We start from the raw sequence: 14,891 nt of genomic DNA on the forward strand, positions 1-14,891 counted from the left end.
TTGATTTTAGTTTTGAAGCAACAAGCACAAACGGAACCTATCCCAGCAATATCTGACCATTAATATGAAGCAAAGCAGGTAATGATAGAAGAAAAAACAAAACACTAAAAAAGATGATGTATTCAATGAAAAACTGTCTGCTGTTTATATCTGTTAAATCCTTCTGAGAATGAAAATAAATGCACTGGTTCATATTGTTGGGCCAAAAGCACACACATACAGGCACATGGACACATGCACACTCATGCACAGATGAAGAGTGAAATCCAGAGACACACTCTACTCACACTAAAAAAACACATACACAGTCCGGCCACACACACATAAACAGTGGCATGCCATAAAATCAGCTGCACTGACAAAGTCAGGGCACCCTGACCTAGACACTATTCCCTCTGTTTTTCTACTTTCTCTCTCGCTTTCTCTCTCTCTGGCTTGCTGTGGACTGAACACTGTTTATGTAGCTGTTAAAGTTATTACTACAAATGCAAATGCACCAATTTATTTTAAACTGTTTATTGATTACATTAAAGGGCATAAAAAGTGAAACAGTAATGTATGTCTAATCTGTTTTCCACATGTATATATATATACATATACATATATATATATATATATATATAATTACCACTTTCAATTGCAATTGTAGGAATAAAAGCAATGTGAGTGACAGGGGACTTTAATTATTGTCCTGAAAGAGTGCTGCATCATTAGTTTGTCCATGAGGCATATCATTCAGATTTGTACAAATGTTTGTACATTATGTTTTTTCCTGTGCAAGACAAAATGTTATTACTGAATATTTAATAAACATTGAAATTAATTAGAGGTATTGGCATTAGAGGATTTCTGTTAGACCCAAGGATGTTTTGTATGACAAACAATCTGGGTCAGTGCAAAGGGAAATAAGGTTGGATTGTAAGCACAACTTAATCCCCCTTCTCTAAACCTTTGACTGCCCATCTGTAGTCTAACACACACACACACACACACACACACACACACACACACACACACACACACACACACACACACACAGATGACTGACTGACAGACCTAGTAACACTCATTGACCAGTTAGCAACTTACAGGTCAGCTAAATGAAAAGACCAGCCTGTCAGATTACAGACTTTAAGATGCTTGTGTCATAAGGAGACATGCTAGCAGGGCTATAGCTTCCCATCCGAGTGAGTCTGTTTATAAACCAGGAATCAAACTTTTAATGAAAGACAAGATGATAAGATGTGGTTCAATGTGGTAACCACCATAATTACATCTGACTTTTGATAATAACATCTGTGGATTTTTTTTGCTTAATTTGGACAACAACAAAAAAAAAAGCATGGTCTCCACTTTGCATTCTCTTTCTGAAATTCATGTTGAACACACACAAACAAAAAGAAACTCTCTCTCTCTCTCTCTCTCTCTCTCTCTCTCTCTCTCTCTCTCTCTCACACACACACACACACATACACACACACACACAAACACAAACACACACACACACACACACACACACACACACACACACACACACACACACACACACACACACACACACACACCTTCTGCTTCCACACTTTCATATGTAAAAAAACAATGCAGACTTTTAATGCCTTACACCACTTTGTAGAGAGACAGAGGGGTGGAAGACAAAAAGCCCTGTCATAACACAGCCGGCACTGAGAGGAAGTAATCACACCTTGTGCCAAAGAGCAGACTGATCTTTACAACCAGAAAAAAGAGGAGATAGGTAGGGAAAAAAGGAGAGGAGATGAAAGAAGGGAGACTACGTATTCAACCTTCCATCCTAAACAACAAAGTAAGTTTCTGCACAGTTACAAGAGGAAGGCATCGGATATATTACATTTCTTTTGAGCTCTCTGTCACAGTCTTGTATACATTTTTTTTTGTATAAAAAAATTAATTTTTCAGTCTTGTATAAATGTTTATTTGGTGAAAAATTGTGTACCATCAAAGACTGGGTGTGAGGGTATTGATACAAGATACAGAAGATGCATATGCATTCATTGTTTTATTATACTGTTGACCACTGTGCTTTAAGGGTAGTACCGAAACACACAAAGACATCTTAGTGCTGTGATTTGTATTGTTCACTCAAAATGTCTATCTCCACTATCTCCATCTTTACCTTTTAGCCGTATGTTCCCTTAATTTATTATTAAGGAATATCTACAACTAGAATGGAATGCATCACTAATAAAAGGAGATTGGTAGCACATAGAGAAGACATGCACTGTAGCAGAGATGACAGAAATAAGTAGAAAAGTAAAACTTTCAAGGAAGCTTTGTTGGTCTTTTCTCCTCCCATCTCCCCCTCCTTCCTCTCTCCCTGACATGGAAGTGGGAGATCCTTTCATCCCCCCTTCCCCTCCTCTTCTTCTCTTTCTGTCTCTCTTTCACCCTGGGGAGAGAGACACTATTGTGGTGTTTTATGACCCCTTAGATCCCCTTCCCACCACCACACTCAAACACACAACCTCACACATACAAATCTGCTTTTTTGATCCCTTTAAACTCTGAGTCCTGTACGATCCACAGATTATACTACTATGCCACAGCTTTTCTACTACGCATTTCAACCCTTTTAATATGATTTTTACAACTTAATTAATGTATTTAATTTGGTGCATTTACCCTAACAATCACACCAAGAAAGACATCCATAATCATTCATGTAAATGAGTGAATTAGAGATTACTAAAATATGTGTTAACATCTTTTGGAATGTTACAAAGGGGTTTAAAGGCAATTTATACAAAGTAAGCTCTGTTTAATTTCCTTGCACACCATGTCTCTGATTCATGATGTCTTTGCTACCAAACCCAGATGCTTTTTGCTTTGAGGACGTGAATGTAATAGTTTGAGGGATGTGTCATGACCGCAAGGTCAAAGGTGAGTCCAGACAACAATGTTTAAGCAAGACTTTGATGTGGCCTATACTTCTAATACACATGCACACAAACATACGTGGGAGCAAACACCCCCACACCTCCACACACGCTCTCCCATGGGCTCGAGCTCAGTGGACACAAAGGCCTTGTCTTGGGGGGTGAAAGGTCATCCCGGGAGAGGTCAGATAAGAACCCCAGGCTCCTTTTCTTTTAGCCAGACCCACATACCAGCCGCACACACCAACACACGCAGCATCCAAGCTATTCTTTCTCTCTTTTCACTCTGACAAGCAGGGGTGCGGTCAACAACCTCCACCCTTGCACTGTCAAAAGCAGATCATATTACACACTCAAACACAAATGCAGACATGCAAAGTTAAATGAATGCATGAATACACATATGCCTGACAATGTGTACAAATACAAACTATTTTGGAGAGGTAATGTGTATGGGGTATGTGTGTGTGTTTGTGTTTGTGTGTGTATGCATGTGTGTGTGCGTGTGTGTGTGTGTGTGTGTGTGTGGGGGGGGGGGGTTACGAGAGCACGTGTGTGTGCGAGAGAGATAAGGCAGAGGAATGTCGAATGTCGAGCAGTGTCAGCTGGTCAGTATAGCACTTCTTTCAGCCTTGAACACATTTAAAAGAGAAAAACTTCCAGCTTTGCAGATGCTCTGTGAGCACTGACCCACATCCAAACACATATGCAAAGGGAGTTGCACACACACTCAGGACCCTCAGATGCTCATCACTGACCTGTGTGACCCAAAGCAAATGCTCTCATTCACAGTTTGCCCACAGACACTGGATCGATGGCCAGCCAGCCAACTGGCCAACTGCTCAGTCAACCCTTAAGAAAGACATTCAGCTATACACACATTTAACTGGCTACTTACTCAGCTAACCAGTCAGCTCTGCCAAAACACAGAATTCCCTGCATACAGTATACACTTCCAAATAAATTACAAACATTTGTCCTTATATACACATTGCATTCTTCACCATGATATCAATCAGCTGTGAGCTACAGCAGGACAATACATGCAAACTACTGATACGTACAGATATACTGACTGTCTGCTGCTACAAATAGTGTGTTATCTGCTAAAATTAATGTAGACAAATAGCTGCAAGCAACCACAAAGCTTTAACCCTTTGAATATTGTATATCTGCTCAGCTTATTGGTTTGCTATACTCCATGTCCTTGAGCTGTTTTGCTCTCTCTATCTTGCATAACTCCTGGGAACTTGTGTTGTCTACAAGCACACAAATCAGGCTGCAACTGTAGCTTAGTATAGTTTTAAACATTTCAGCTGCTTTACTAAACACGTTCAAAGACCCCTCTCATCATGAGTTACTGTCAGCAGTGTTAATGTCATTTTTCAACAAGATTTAATATGTATAACAACCTGAGATCAGCCACAGGAGATGTGAAACGTTCACATGCACAACTCAGCATCAAATGTTTTCACAACATCAGAGGTCAGCACATGAATACAACTGTGTGCATACTATGCACACTGTACATGCAAATAAACACATGGCACTGTCTTTGCCTCTGTGTGTGGTTCTTTTTTCCAGTTTTCAATACAAAACACTACATTTAACAACTATAAACACTAGATCCAAAACAATATGTTCATGAAGCAACATTAAGCCCTGTTAAAAAAAAGGGCTGAAAAGTGGGCTATTTCTATTACAATATAACAGACCAGTAAGACATAGGGAATTACGTTTTGCTACTGGACAAGTCACACATGGGTGTTTCCTTGCATAATTACAACAAGGTTTGTTACGTTTTCAGGCCATATGAAGAAAAAGAGAGAGAGAGAGAGAGATTAAAATAGGTTAACAGAAAAATAAACATGAACAAACTAAGTGTGAGAAATTGATAAATATGCCCCGGTTGAAGCAATACAGCCAAACTTCACAGCTACAGTTGAGGAGTAAATTTCTGTTTTTATTTCCTAACAGCATCAGCAGCAACAGAGTAGACAGTGAAGGTCTGCATTTCATCAACATAAAACCAGAGGTGTACGTAATATAATGTGCTCCACCTGCAGAGTCAAACTTCTTCTTTAAAAGGACTTACCTCTACAATGCAGTGGGAGAAGCTCAGTAACTATTGTTCATTAAGACGCTGCTCGCTGCTCCTGCATGCTGTCACCATCTCTGCGGCGTTTGTCATCACCTCTGATCTGATTTCGTCCTCCTCGAGGAGAAGAGGAGTTGAGGAGATGAGGACCCTACCCCCGTCTTCCACCGTCACAATGGTACGGTCCGAGAGGCGGCCGAATCCCTTTACCACTTAAATCGAATTGTGTCTAGATGGTAACTGATGGTAACCCTAGATTGTGCAAAACTCTCGCGAGATTAGAAAGGAAGTAGTAACTTTACCCTACCCTCGTTTCAAGTGATTATTTTAACTCAAACAAATGGCCTTTCCAACAACCTAACCAGATATTAACCACAGCGTTGTCACGTCTTCTTCAGGGTAATGTTGCATTGGAAGTAATGCCACATCGTTGTCGCAATTTTATGGTGAAAATAGGCTTTAGAGCAACAGCTGTAAAGAAGAAAACCATACAAACCAGGTTAAAGGACCCACCAGGTAACGTTAGCCATCATCAAAACTGTGAAAAATAGCCTAAATGGCTTATATTAAATGTGAGTGTATCAGACTCGACAGGACGACAAATAAAGTGCACAACAAAGGATTTCAAATAACTTCCTTCCAGTAAAGTAGATATCAGTCAAACAAATGGAATACTGGCAAGACAGCGAATTGAGTTTTGCCATTTTATGACTATATTATTTGTATTCATCAGAATAAATATTTCTGCACATCCAAGATAGAAAATATACTCTTAAGTAATAAACTTAAGTAGCTTAAATCTTTTCTATGACCTGAGTCAAGTAAATGTTAGACTATAGGCCTAGTCGAAAAAACAAAATACTTTAAAAAGGGCTTTACATTGCCTGCAAATATAGGAGGCCATCAGTTCAGATGAGGAGAAGTACTGTTAACAAAAGTAATGAAACTTAAAATGTAAACTTTACAACTGTTAACTGTTCTCTGTAATCAAAGTCTGACACCTCATCCACCCATCTTCATCCAATCATCTTCATTTATAGACATCTGTCGCCCTCTGCTGGACAAAATATGGATTTAAAACGTCTAAACAGAGGAGAGGAGAGGGAAACCTAATTATCACAGTAAAATGTCATGTCAACTGTATTTCAGTAATCCAGCTGCATAGTTTTAAGTTATCATCGATCTGTTTTGTTTAGTATTGGATTGTTACCTTATTTGTAGTCTAATCCCACTTTACATGTTGATGCTATATCAGCCCAGGCACTGGGTTCTGATTTGAACTGGCAAACACAAATATAGTTACTGAACTGAACTTTTGCTGTCTTCAAAGTTTGTTGTGTATATCACTCAATTAAAAAAGTAATACATACACTATATTATGCATACCAAAATTGGGAAAGTTTCTTTCAATAATGTTTTTTGCTGATAACACAATTAATAGTTCTCCATTGACATATGTGATAACCACTGTTTTTTTTTGTTGTTGTCATTGTTTTTATCCCAGCCCAGGTAAGGTAACCTGATTCTACTGGGAGAATAAACCTGAAGAATGAAGAAACGTGTCCATCATACGACTCTTCTGAAGAATTATGAATACGTGTGTGACGAGTACAGCAGACCCCCTGTGGAGAGAACCCGCCTAGAGTGGCAGAAAAGTTTATTCCTTCTTCAGCACCGCCCCTGGCAATCTGTCATGCTGATAGGACAAGAGCTACATCCCCCGCCCCCCAGCCACAACCCAACCCCAAGTGTGCTAGATGATGCTGTGGCATCAACAGACCAACAGGCAGACAGGTGAGTACATAGTGGCCTTATAGTACTAAAACACAAGGTATCCATGTCATGCTGGTAGAAATGTATGAATGATGAGTAGTTTTGTCTTCGTCTTACATCATTGTTGACTCTATTTAGAACAGGGTGTTGGATGTGGATGTTGGAGAGACTGTGTGTTGACATATATTGTATATGTCCCATGATTTTTTTTTTTTTTTTTTTTTGCCATACTAATTTTAGTCTCACCAAGACCAAATTAGAGTGAGAATAATACAATTACATGTCACTGATCACTGATTTATTCGACATCTGAGGTACCCATTTTTACATGGTATAAAAGTAATATTTTGGATCTGTATAGCCATCTCATGAGATTTACTTTGGTCTCAGGTCACAATCCCACAAAATGACTCTTTCTTAAGGAGAGGTTTGGCAACAGACCTATTATCTGCACAGGGTACTGATAGTCTTTGTGAATTTTAAAACTAAAACTAAAAAAACGTCCTGCTTATATAAATAAATAATCTCAAATAAAAAAGACTTGCTTTATTCACCTGACTTTGTATAGGATAGAGTGGCATCTAGTGGTGATGTTGCAGATTGCAAACCAACTGAATACCTCCCCTCAGCTCCCTTTTCACCTCCCCCTCCCCTTTCCAGTGTGTAGGAGAACCTATGATAGTGAAAGGCCCTCTCAGGCCCTCAATAGAGCCAGTGTTTGCTTTGTTCATTCTGGGTCCCTGTAGAAACAGGGCAATGCAACATGGCGGCCTCCGTGGAAGAGGGCCCGCTCCCTATTGTAGCTATAAAGGGCTTGTTTTAAGGTAACGAAAACACTATACACATATTCAGGTGATTATACACTTAGTAAAACATACTATAATATTCCATATCTGCAAATATTATACTCCTTACACACCGGTCCTTTAAACATTACACTCAGTATCCTAACTTGCTCTTAAATGAGAACACTGAGCAAGCAAATGACAACAAAGGGTTAGGGTTAGGGTCCGAAATATGATTTCGGATACAAAATCTTGAAATAAAATGTATAATTTAATATTTCAACATATGAGAAGAACAGGTCGCTAAATTTGAAGTCCACATCTAAATCAAGGCCACCACCAAATGGGATAGTATATACTGCTAAAATAATAATAATAATTACTTTATTAATTTATTGAAAGTTACAGCTCTTAAGATTTCTATTATACAGTGATACAAAAATCATAAAATGCAGAGATATTTATAATAAGTAATTTCCACTGCAGTCCTCCCTCCTAATTACAGCTTACATTTTGTCACAGGGAATCTCATACTTCATCCTTTCTGCTTCCCCAACTGGGCAGTGCCAATCTGTACAGTGGCATAGCCATGCCACGCCAACACAGCATCCCCTGATGGGAGAACAGGTGTTGGACAGGGTCCAGTGGAGCAGAGCTGAGCGGGCTGCCATGATATATCAGATGAACCGGCCAGCACAACTTCTCTGGCCCGAGGGAGGGGGACCCAACCATTTATTAACTGTGTGTGTGTATGTGTGGTGTGTATGTTTGTGCAGGGGTTCTGTGAGGGCAGCAGCAGTACAACAATGAGTCCCAACAAAACTGACTGGGACCCAAAGACCCAACAGGGAGGCAGGCTAATCTGGGAAATCCCTGAACAAAAACTGTATCATTTTGCCTCAGGCTTTTCAAAATTGTACAACTCTCAAAGGGCAAACAGATGTTTTGTTTTTATGTAGTATAATATGTAGCACAGAGATGTCACATTAAGAGGTTGCAAACTTTCTGTTTCATTACCTTTACAGGTTTTTAAAGATAAATATGAATAAATGTCTTAGTACGAATAGATAAATTAGCACAGATAAATATTAACCATCCATGTATCTTTCCTCCATGTATCTTTTCTCTAAGGCTCTATGAATCGTTACTGTGCCTGAGCAGTAATTTGGTAGACCATCCTTTAACTCAATCAAATGAAACATACCATATATTTAGCTGTAAGCATGTTTTCCCAAATGTTGGGCGTGCCTTGAAAATAAGTTTCTATCACTCTTTTGTTTCCCAACTCAGACCTCAGGAAACTGCTTTATTAGGTTTTTGATATCAGTGCCTCAAGTTTAGCTTTACTGCTAATTTTAAAGCCAAAATGGCACTGGGTATAATAATTTGCTAAGTCGCCGTGGAGCCATATTGGCCTAGGCAAGGCTTGTAGTTCCTGTTAATGGGTTGAATATAATATTTTATGTCCCGTTGCTATAGCCACGGTGCTTAACTTGTGATGTAAAAATAGTCAGGCCCATTCATTTTGGTATAAATACTTCACTTCGCTTCAAGACACAAACTGAGCTGTATGTTAAACATGTCTATTTGAATGTGCCCCGGCAGAGAGAAAAGGTATTGTTACTTTACACATAATGACGGCCCAGGTCGTTTGGCTGAGAATAATGGTGGTTTCGCTGTAAAGCATATCACTATCATTAGATTTTTACACACTGGCTGTGCCTAACTGGAGGTGCACTTATCTGGACACACAGACACACAAGTATGCATGCATGCACATGCACATGCAAACTGCACAGACCCATCCGTGCACAAATACACACACACACACACACACATATATCCATCTCCAAAGTCATTAAATCCCTTTGAAAAGAGGCCTCATTTGAGAGAAGCAATAAAATTTTTAATCATTTTATTACCAAAAGAGTATTTAACAAGTGGGTAATGAAACGCCAAAGGCAGGTTAGCTGAGTTTAACCTTCATAGAGGAAGCCATGTATCACATGCTGCCCCGAGGCATGGTGGGACAGAAATGTCATCCTCCATTATCCACCATACCTGAAGTGTGGCGTTGCGCGGCTGGCAGGCAGGCGTCTCGCTCTGCAAGGCGAGGCTGACGGGAAATTAGGGGGAATTCAATTAATGGACGTTTTTTACGCACCAGGGAGAGGGCACAGCTGCACACACACCTTAATGCGTGATGTACACACATCGTAACAATCGTAACACACTTGTGAATGCACACGCATACCTCAAAGCATATCCTACACATGTCACACTGTGAGGGGCTACTGATGAGACAGGAGGGCAGGAGGAACACATGTTCTTTCCCTGCTTCACAATCACTCTGTTGCTTTCTTTAGCTCTCTTCACTGTTTTCCTTTTTATACCTCAACTACTTAACTTTCTGCATTTGTCACGCTGCTAGTAGAGAGTTGGTTCTGTTGAATCTCCTCCTCTCTGTCCTGCTCCCTGAGGTGATAGTATAGCGGAGTCGCTCCAGTGCTTTCCCTCAGCGGGTCAATTAAGGAGAAAATGAGGCAGAGGGGGACACTCTCAGTCTGTCACCATAAAAGAACCATACCTACCTACCTACCTGCCTTCCTGCCTGCCAGTTGCTCATATAATATACCATTAAACTGCCCTGCAGTCTAAGTGCATGTGTGGCTGTGTGTTAATGTGCCTTTGCATGAGTGTGTGTGTGTGAGAGCGAGAGAGAGAGCAAGAGAGAGAAGAGGCAGTAGGAGTGAGAGTCCTGAAGAAAAATGAAAAGGAAGGGGTTGGATCATACATGTTAGAGAATGAAAAGAGTGGTCTTTCCAGAAAAGCAATTGAGTCCTTAAGTCCTTAAGGGAGGGGAAATACACCAGCCACCTCTGGTAGCACCAAACACAAGCCCATACATTACATCTTAAAATTTCTTTGACATACAGGAATAATTTATGGCTGATAACAAAAATATTCTATTTTCAATAACAAGCTTCTGCGGTACTTAGAGGGACTGGCCCCCAAAGTTAATTGAAAAGTGTCCTGGTTCTCATTTGCATAAGAAACACATTTAAAGGTGAAAAATTATAAATAAATATGCAGCCACCTGTGAAATATGGCTTTTGGCCTGCTGGTCATTTATAACTTTGCCTTTAATTACGTGACAGGCTGGGGTTCTGCAGCTGTAATGAGAGACTGGAGTGATGGAGAGGAGTGTGTGAGAGACAGAGGGCTATAGGTCATTTAGTGTCTGAACAGACAAACATGCATGCATACACACTTAGACACACACACACACACAGGTAGAAAGTTAACATAAATGTATGAACAGACACACACTCACATACACATATATGTGGACAAACACACACACACACACACACACAAAGGACCAAAAATATACACACAGACACATAAGCTGATTTTGACTTTTTAACTGTTCATGTCTGACTGTTCAATCTATTCATTAGACTTTGATCATTTTCAATCAAAATCAGTATCACAGGGGAACTTATTACATTACAGTCATTGCTTTCAGTATAGATATCATCCTGTCCTCCATCCAAATGTTCAGACTGCACCTGCTAATTTACTCTGGATCTCTTTGCCTGGACATCCAGATGAGCCAGGTTTAAACATACCACTAATGGTCAGCTGAATATTTTCCCCAATGAAGTCCTAAACCCAAACAAAGAGGAGAATTTATAGTTCAAATAGTGACATCCGTGATGTAAGTGAGTTGCTAGGTGTCGGTAAATTGGCCTTTCTATCATCTCAATCTAAATCATCCATGGATTATTGGAAAAAAAACAGTTTTTCCGTCAGGCTTTTGTTCCTTTTGTTCCAAAAAAAAGTGGGAAAGTAAAACAAAAGAAATACATAAAGAAAAGAAAAAGACCTTCCCACACCTGAGAAAGATGTGTTCCTTTTTGAATATTTACTGTACAATTTGACTTATTAGAAACAATATAATAATTTATCTTGAGTGTCTCCAAGTGTTTCTACTTACTGTAAATATTCAGTAACCTGTAATGATTCACTAATACCATGAATTTTGAACTTGCTTTGCTGAAAATGTTCTGGAATATATTTGTAGACAAATTTCAGATAGACAACAAGGCCTGTCATATACAGACAGGTAGGCTGAATATCAGACAGATAGTTAAACAAAAGACTAGGTTGAGGATATGTGGTGTGTGGCACTTATGTCTCCCCTCCCTCCCTACCTTATTCTCTTTTATGCATAAAGAAAACAGCTTGCATTGCCCTGCAGGTACTACCAGAGCGCTGTGCCGCCACGCACCGCTTTCACTTTCACCTTCACTTCTTCTCTGCGGTCATTTCCCGGTAGAGCTTGTGTCGCAGAAACAGCACTTCCTGGGGTGTTCTTTCTCTCCCTCCTCATCTCCCTTTTTAACCCTCTTTCTCCATCTCTGAATAGCAGTAGGGAAGGAGGGAGGGAGGGAGGCACAAGCATACCCCGGCCGAGCTCAGTAAGTCCTATTATAAGTAGAAGAAGGCGATATTTCACTATTTCACCCCCCAGAAATATTACAAGATAGACAAGCAAGCAGGGGCTAATCCCTGGGATGAAATTAACAGCGGAGGGGTTAGCGGCAGGATGGAGGATGATAGAAGGGGGGGTTGGGGTGGATAGCTGAGCCCAGCTAGAGGCAACTCGTCCACAGGGATAATTACAAGATGCTCCCGGGATCTGTCTGTCTGTCCGTTGGCTGTGCTGGGCCGGCCTTCATTTTTGATGGCTCTATTTTCAACAAGGGGGACTACTTCACTACGTGTGTGTGTGTGTGTGTGTGTGTGTGTGTGTGTGTGTGTGTGTGTGTGTGTGTGTGTGTGTGTGTGTGTGTGTGTTGCCCTTTCTCTTTGTGTCTCCAGTGCTTCAGATACATAGTAAAAGCTATTAAAATTGAAATTGTTCTAGGGGCAGTGAGCGAACAGGGGAGAGAAGCGGCACTCTCAACCCCCATGACAGACCGTTTAATATTGGGTGGTTTGTGTGTGTGTGTGTGTGTGTGTGCGCGCGTGTGGGAAGTGAGCCCATGACCCAACTGGCGGGTCTGGTGTGAATATTCGTCCTTTTTTGCAGAAGTATGCTATTCACAGAAATATAAAAATTAGAATTTTACACATTTACAGACAACAAAAAAATGCAAAAGTAATACATTTTACCTTACTTAACTCTCACTTTGTTTATCCAACATTGCAATTCTATATGAAAGAGACAATGAGAGATCAGAGTTATTTTAGTTTCCCTATGTTACAGGTATAAGTGAATACGTCTCCTCACTTCCCTCTGTCTCTGGTCAGTGGTGGGAGGTGAGCATGCCAGCAGAAAGCTTTGACCACCACACTGACCTCTCTCTAGGGAAACAATGACTTTGAGAAAACTGGACACATACACACACACTCACGCACACACAAAATGAAGAATGGAATGGGGCAAACTCATTCATCACTTTAACAAATATAACAGGCTATTGTAGGAGCTCGCAAAATAGAAGACAAAAGCTAAAGCAGTTGCACTTAGGCCAATGGTTGCATTCACTCAGGTACATATATGTAACCCATACGTGCAGAACACACACAAACACACACACGTTCACGCTCACACACACAATATAAAATCCATGTTCACTTGTACTTCAGTGCATGCCAAATTTTAAATGATACAATGATGATTTCATTTAAACTTTTATTTAAAAAAAACACTCAGAGGAAACTTTTCAAAGTGTCATCTTTGATAGATCTAATTTGGACCTTTGGCTAATTATAAGGGGGAAACCTGCAGATAGGTTTTCTTTCTCCAGCTCATATGTCCCTGTTGTGACACGTGAATGTAACAGCAACATATCAATGACTTCATTCTATAATTGTAAAGCATATATTAATGTTATAGATATTATAGGTTTATAATAGATGTTTTATTTTTGTATCAGACCAACTTTCCACATCTAGTCAATATAAAACAGTATTGTTTTAATTGAGTATAATACTTCAGAAGATGGCCTTTATTAATGCATTAAATTCCATTCAGTTATCATCATCATTCATTGTGTACCTCCCCTTGTGCATGTTGCTGAATCTAAAAATGTGTGTGTCTCTTTTGAAACCAGCAAATAGGAGACAGAGATTTGAGCAGCAGCCAAGGTGCCTTTTATGACCTGTAGATGGTGCTCTATACCAGGTAATCACAATGTGCTTTGATGGCATGCAGACCTTAGCGTAGAATAAATCTGTGTGTGTGTGTGTGTGTGTGTGTGTGTGTGTGTGTGTGTGTGTGTGTGTGTGTGTGTGTGTGTATTGGAGAGAGACGAAGAGAAGTGGGGAGAGAGAGAGAGAGAAACAGAGGTGTACAGTACCTGATGTTACAGAATAATCTAATGACCGTCCTTCTTTGTCTTTGAGCTGGCAGACAGAGTCATCCAGCACATTCAGCACCAGAATAGCTACAGAACAACCACGCATAAAAGTGAAGTTATAAACAAAAAAGAACACACTAGATCACGGAGACAGGCAGGGCCAGGATGACATTTTCCCTCTGATGACTGCAACCTCTCACATAATTCACAAATTCATCCAAATGCTTGGTTTGGAAGCTCCTGTGGGTTCAATTAGTTCTGAAAGATATTGTTGTTTCGCTTCCAAACTTATTTTAAGCAAGTGCAGGTAAATGGAGCAAGCTGAACACAAAAGAGGCCACCACATTAAGAATTACACCTGCATGCACAAACATACCGGATTTATTGGTAAAAAAAAATTAATAGTTGCTTATCGATTTTATTTCAGGCCATGTTGATATTTTTCAAATAATTGGAATGACTTGTTTTATTGAAATCGTCATGATGTCATTTCCATTATGTTAATCACTATTTCCTCCTCTTAGTATTTATGGAGTAATTAGACAGCAATAAAATGTAAAAGATGGCTCATTGTATGAAAAAAATATCCAGGACAGGTGGTGTGTTTGTCTTTCAGTATCACCACGTCTTACAGTGTGATTATTGAATTCAGTCAAGGTCAGGTGAATAATTGGCCTGGTGGTTGCAAGAAGCTGTGTAACATTTTGTTACATGTAATTACGTCGTTATTATACTGCAGTTATAGAAAAAATAAAGCAGCAAAAAATTGCTCCAAGATCAAAAAATAATGATGACTAAAGTGATTTAATTCTTTTTCCTGCGGAGTCACTAAAGGCATTTGATTTCATGACAATCATGATTTCATTTTTCAAGAGCAATTACACAACAAATAGCATATCACAAGCTGTTCCATCTTTATGATTATGCATACAGTGTAAATAAAACAGTTTGA

The 14,891-nt window shown here is 39.7% G+C and overlaps 1 protein-coding gene across 1 annotated transcript in view; it reads right to left on the minus strand.

Annotated features, from left to right (window-relative positions):
• lpin1a (lipin 1a) overlaps positions 1 to 14,891 on the minus strand; it is a 77,582-nt gene that overhangs the window by 43,470 nt on the left and 19,221 nt on the right. The gene's annotated exons all lie outside the window — the stretch shown is intronic.

This window comes from Scomber japonicus, chromosome 1, assembly GCF_027409825.1.
Source record: "Scomber japonicus isolate fScoJap1 chromosome 1, fScoJap1.pri, whole genome shotgun sequence".
Taxonomy (NCBI): domain Eukaryota; kingdom Metazoa; phylum Chordata; class Actinopteri; order Scombriformes; family Scombridae; genus Scomber; species Scomber japonicus.